Consider the following 6,000-nt stretch of genomic DNA (forward strand, 5'->3'; position numbering starts at 1 on the left):
AAAGGTCCTGCTTGTGTTGGTTGACAGATGGCTAAATGTGAGCCAGCAGTGTGCTGAGGTGGCCAGGAGGTCCACCAGCATCCTGGCTTGTGCTAGTACTAGTGTGGCCAGCAGGAGGAGGGCAGTGACTGTCCCCCTGTCCTGGGCACTGGTGGGGCCAAACCTCGAATCCTGGGTTCAGTTTTGGGCCTCTCATGACATGAAAGACCTTGAGGTGCTGGAGCGAGTTCAGAGAAGGTCAACAAAGCTGGGTCGAAGGACAGATCTGATGGTGTGAAGCTGAGGGACCTGGGGATGTTTTGCCTGGAGAAAAGCAGGCTGAAGGGAGACCTCCTTGCTCTCTAAAATTACCTGAAATGAGCCTGTAGCGAGGGGGAGGTTGGTATCTTCTCCCAAGAAGTAAGCAACAAGATGAGAGGAAGTTGCCTCAAGTGGCACCAGGGGAGGTTTAAACTGCATATTAGGAAAGATTTCTTCCCCAGAAAGGGCTGTCAGGCACTGGAACAGGCTGCTTAGGGAAGTGGTGGAGTCACCATCCCTGGAGGTGTTTAGCAGACATGTAGACCAGGTTCTTAGGGACATGGTTTAGAGGCGGGCTTGACCATGCTGGCTACATGGTTACACTCAGTGATCATAGGTCTTTTCCAATAAAAATGGTTCTATGATTCAATGGTGCCGGGCCCCAGGGCATGCTGGGGGTCGACAGGATGCAAAGCTGTTTTGCTGAGCACAACTTTGTGGTGCTGGTGGAGGAAAAGCTGACAAGGAGGCAATAATGCAGCCTTGTGGCAAAAGAGGTCAAGGTTCTCCAGGGCAGCGTTGGGATGAGCGTTGGCAGCAGGTCAGCGGAGGTGATCTTGCTGTCTCATCAGTGCTTGTGAAGCCCCATGTGAAGCTGTGTGTCGAGCTGAGGGCTCCTCAGTGGAAGAAGGACGTGAACTTAGTGGAGCGAGTCAAGAACTGGGCCACTGAGGCACTAAATGGACTGGAGAATCCTTCCTGTGCTGAGAAGGTGGGAGAGCTAGGAGGTTTTTCAGGCACAAGGACAGGTCGCATAGAGGAGATGTCATCAATGTGTCTAAATGCCTAAGTGACGTGAACAAGGACAAGGGAATGAGACTCGTGACATTGGTGCCCACGGCCAGGCCAAGGGTGAATGGAGAAAGCAGAGAAGCCGTGCCGTTTCCTTGGAGGAGAAGACAACCCTTTCTCCCTGAGAAGGTGGTCAAGCAGTGGAACAGGTTGCACAAAGAGATCTTGGAGTGTCCATCCTTGGAGATACAGAACATCTGACTGGACATTGCATGGACAGCCCGCTTGAGCTGACCATGCTCAAGCAGGTTGGGTTGAACTAGATGATGTCCAGAGGTTTCTTGTGCAGTCAATGATTCTGTTTGCTGTGATGGGCAGCGAGTGGTGCTGGGCAAGAGAGTTGGAGAAGTACGTGCTGCCATAGGGAGCCTGGGTGAGAGGCCAGGGTAGAAGTGCATGAGCGTGTCCAAGCCATTGTTGGGTGGAGTGAAGGGCTTGTGTGACAGCCTGGAAGACCAACTGGTCCTTGGGTGTTGTACCTGAAGACATGCTTCCTAAGAGAGGTCTTGTGGCACTTTTCCAACCACTGTGATGGCCTTTTGAGCCCTGGCTTCATGCCAGATGAGGTTGGAAGTGGTTTGGGAGAAAAAAGGAAAGAAAAAAGGAAGACAAGGCATATCAATCTGGGATGCAAGGGAACTTTATTGAGGGGAAAGAGTGAAAAGGCAGGAGCGCTAAGTGGAAGACAGCAAGTCTGAGGTGCAATGAAGGAAGAGGGAGGAGAAGGTCCACAGGCCACGTTTGGCAGCAGCCCAGGCTGGTCCCTTCCCTGCTTCTGTGCTTGGTGCCTGGAGAGGAGGAGCCGTGGACAGCAGCTCCATGTGCCAGGAAGGGCCTAGAGGTGCGTGTCCTCAGTCCGTGCCGTGGCTTCCAGGGTGTGCGTGGTTGGTATAATGAGCAACATTCAGCTGAAGGACACTTTATCCAACTGTCTTGAGATACGTTTTAAAGCAGGACTTAACTATTTGTGCAGGCTTCCAAATGTCTACATGTGCACAGTCAGTGGTGTCTGTAGTTCGTGATTAGGTGTCATTCTTCTGTTTGTTCTATCAGCAGGCTGACCTAAAACTGAAAGGATTTACAAATCTTTAGGTTAGCAAATGCAGACAGGATTCATTCTTTTAAGTGATGAGAAAAACCTGACCACTTCAGGGCTGAGCAGAAGTGAAAGCAAGATAATGGGGGCATTGTCCCAATGCCTCTGAAACACTGACAGACTTGGGGTATCGACCGGCTCTCTAGGAAGCCTGTTCCAGTGTTTGGCCACCACCTCAGTAAATATATCTTTCCCTTAATATAGTCTGAACCTCCCTGATTCAGCTTTGAACCATTCCCATGTGTCCTGTCACTGGATCCCAAGGAGAAGAGCTCAGCACCTCTCTCTCCACGTCCCCTCCTCAGGAAGCTACAGAGAGCAATGGGGTCACCCCTCAGCCTCCTTCTCTCCCAACGAGATAAGCCCAGTGTCCTCGGTTGCTTCCCTAAGATATGCCTTCCAGCCCTTTCACCAGCGTTGTTGCTGAACTCCTGGTGCCTTCAAGTACCTTCAGGTCCTTCGTAAACTGTGGGACTCAGAAGAGCTCACAGTACTCCCCTACTGGGGACAGGATCAAAAGCTTTACTAAAACCCAGAAAAACTACATCCTCTACTTTCCCTTCATCCACGAGGCAGGTGACCTTATCGTAGAAGGATATGGAATTAAGCAGGATTTTCCCTCAATGAACCTCTGTTGACTCTACCTGATGAATACATTATCCCTAAATGCCTTTCAGCAGCACTCAGTTGGATCTTCTCCATAATTTTCCAGGTACTGTGGTCAGACTAACAGGTCTGCAGATTCCTGGTGCTTCACTCACACTCTTTTTTTAAATTGGGATAACGTTGGCTGGCTTGCAGTGAGTAAGGAGCTCTCCAGACTCCCCAAACCTGCTGAATTCAGTGGAGGTGAGTGTCGAGATGTTTGTTCACTGTGTGAGCAGTTTTTGTTGGTGAGCAAGATGAGGTGGGGCAGGAAGGGTCTCTGTGCATCTGTGTTGATGGTGCTGGAGTGGCTGGCAGGCAAGAGGCAGGTTGGGCCCCTGCAGGGCTGGGCTGGGGGTGCTGGTGAGCCAGGTGGACTCATGTCTGTCCCTCAGAAGCGGGGGTTGTATATCTGGATGTGCATAAGTCCATGGGGAAAGGTGGTTTGAACCCACAATTGCTCAGGGAGCTTCTTGATTTCCTTGCACTGGACACAGAGGAATCTCATGGAGCCGAGCAAAGGGAGAAGCCAAGTGCTGTTCCTGGGGAGGAGTCAGTGCTGCCAGAAGGAATGGCTGGGGGGCAGTTGGATAGAAAGCAGCTTAGCAGAGAAGCAACTTGTAGTCCTTGTAAAGAACAAATAGACCTAGAGTTGGGCATGAACCCTTGAGGGAAAAGGGTCCACCAGTCTCCAGGGCAGCATTGGGAAAAGTGCTGCCAGGAGGTTGAAGGATGTGATCCTTCCTCTCTCCTCAGCCCTGGTGAGTTCCCATGTGGGGTCTTGTGGGCAGGTTGGGGATCCCCATTGTAAGAAGGGCATGGAATTGGTGCAGCATGACCAGTGCAGGGCCACAAATTGCTAAATGGACTGGAATATCTTCCACCTGAGGAGAGGCTGAGAGAGCTGGGACTATGGAGTAGAGGTGGTGGAGACTCCATCCTGGGAGACACTGAAGCCCTGAGCGACCATGGTCACTGACAACATGCTCTGGGTGTCCCTGCCTTAGCAGGTGGGTTGAAGCACATGCTCTCCAGACTTTCCTGCAACACTAAATGATTCTGAGATTCTGTTAACCAGGAGGACCAAAGGCTCATACTGGGGAAGAGAGTCAGGTGTGTGCTGGCATGGGGAGATGTCGTTAGAATTATGTTCAGGGGGACATTATCGGGTCAAAGTATTGGTCTGAGCTAGTGATAGTCTTGTGTCACATCATGGAAGCCCCATTGATGACAGCTTGTTTTGGTGGTGGTCATGCTGGTTACGTGTTTCAGAGGAGAGGTCTTGTGGTGCATGTTCACCTACTCCGATGGCCTATTGAGCCCTGTCATTGCTTTGAGTGAGGATGGAATAACCTCAGGAGAAAAAAGGAAAAGGAGGCGCCTCAGGCTGGGATGCAGGAGAGCTTTATTGAAGAACAAAAAGAGAGAAAAGGCAGGAGCACCAGGTAGAAGATCACAAGTATAAGTTGACCACAGGGTGACGATCTGATGATGTCACTTGTGTGACATAGATCTTGCCAGAGCACCAAGATCTTCCTGCCTCTTTTAGAGGAGGAGCCATGGACAGCAGGTCCACGTACCAAGAAGGGTCCAGAGGTGGGTCCTGAGTCCATGCCTGCAATCTGGGGTTTGGTTTTGGGCCCCTGATGACAAGAAGGACCTTGAGGTGCTGGAGTGAGTTCAGAAAAGGGGAAGGAATCTTGTGAAAAGTCTGGAGCACAAGTGGGATGGGGAGCAGCTGAGGGACTTGGGGGTTTCCGTCTGGAGAACAGGAGGCTGAGAGGAGACCTTCTCGCTCTCTGCAACTGCCTGAAAGGAGGTCGTAGAGCGGAGGGTGTTGGTCTCTTGTCGGAAGTGACAGAACTGGAGAAAGTGGCTTAAAGTTGCCCCAGGGGAGGCTTAGTACAGCTATGAGGGAAAAAGCCTTCCCCTAAAGGGTTTCAGGCATTGGAACAGGCTGCCCAGGGCAGTGGTGGAGTCACCCTCTCTGGAGGTGTGTAAAAGCTGTGTACATGTGGTGCTTGACGACAGGGGTTAGTGGTAGACTTGGTATTGTTAGGCTGGCAGCAGAACTTGATGATCTGGAAAGTTATTTTGTAACTCAAACAATTCCATGATTCTACAAGACTGGCCAGCCAGCTCCAAGGGAAACCCACTGCTGGCTAAAGCTGAGCCAGTCAGCAATGGCGGTAGCACCTCTGCGAAAACATGTTTATGAAGGGGCAAAAACTACTTCAGAATAGTAACTGGAAGAGAGGAGGGAATAAAGGTGGGAGACAAATCTCTAGAGACAGCAAGGTGAGTGAAGAAGGAGGAGCAGGAGGTGCTGTAGGTTGTGGAGCAGAGATTGCCCTGCAGCCTGTGGTGAAGAACTGGGCTGAAGCAGGTTGTCCCCCTGCAGCCCGTGGAGGTTCACAGTGGAGGAAATGTCCACAGTGGAGGAGATAAGCACCTGCAGCCCGTGGAGGACGTGACGCTGGAGCAGGTGGGTGCACCCACAGGAGGCGTGACCCTGTATGAAGCCTGTGTTGGACCACAGCCTTGGCAGGACCCGCAAACCCATGAGGAATGTATAAATACTTAATGATTCTGTGATTGTGCTTGTGGTAGAGCCGGACAGCCGTGCTGAGGAAGAAAGATAGTCAAGTGTGTGCTGGCCTTGGGAGGTCTCATCAGAGGCATGTTGAGGAGAGTGTTCTCGTGTCGAAGTCTTTCTTTGATGCAATGATGGGCTTGTGTCATATTCTGGAAGACCTCCAGAATACTGGTCTGTGTTCTTGGTGGTCTAGGTGGTGCCATATTTCCTGGGAGAGGTCTTGTGGCCCATTTCCCCCTATCCAGTTTGCTTCTTGAGCCATGGCATTGTGCTGTATGAGGTTGGAGGATCCTTGAGAGAAGAAAGTAAAGTGAGACGTGTCAGGCTGGGATGCAAGAGAACTTTATTGAGGAAAAAAAAAGAGTGCAAAGGCAGGAGTGCCAAGTAGAAGGTGACAAGTATAAGCTGCACGTAGGGCGACCATCAGCTGAGGTTGCTTCTGTGACCTAGATGTTGCCAGAGCACCAAGATCTTCCTCCCTCCTTTAGAGGAGGAGCCGTGGACAGCAGGTCCCCGTGCCAAGAAGGATCCAGAGGTGAGTCCACAATCCATGCCATAGCTTCAATGGCCC

This window comes from Caloenas nicobarica, chromosome 2 (assembly GCF_036013445.1).
Source record: "Caloenas nicobarica isolate bCalNic1 chromosome 2, bCalNic1.hap1, whole genome shotgun sequence".
In the NCBI taxonomy this organism is placed as follows: domain Eukaryota; kingdom Metazoa; phylum Chordata; class Aves; order Columbiformes; family Columbidae; genus Caloenas; species Caloenas nicobarica.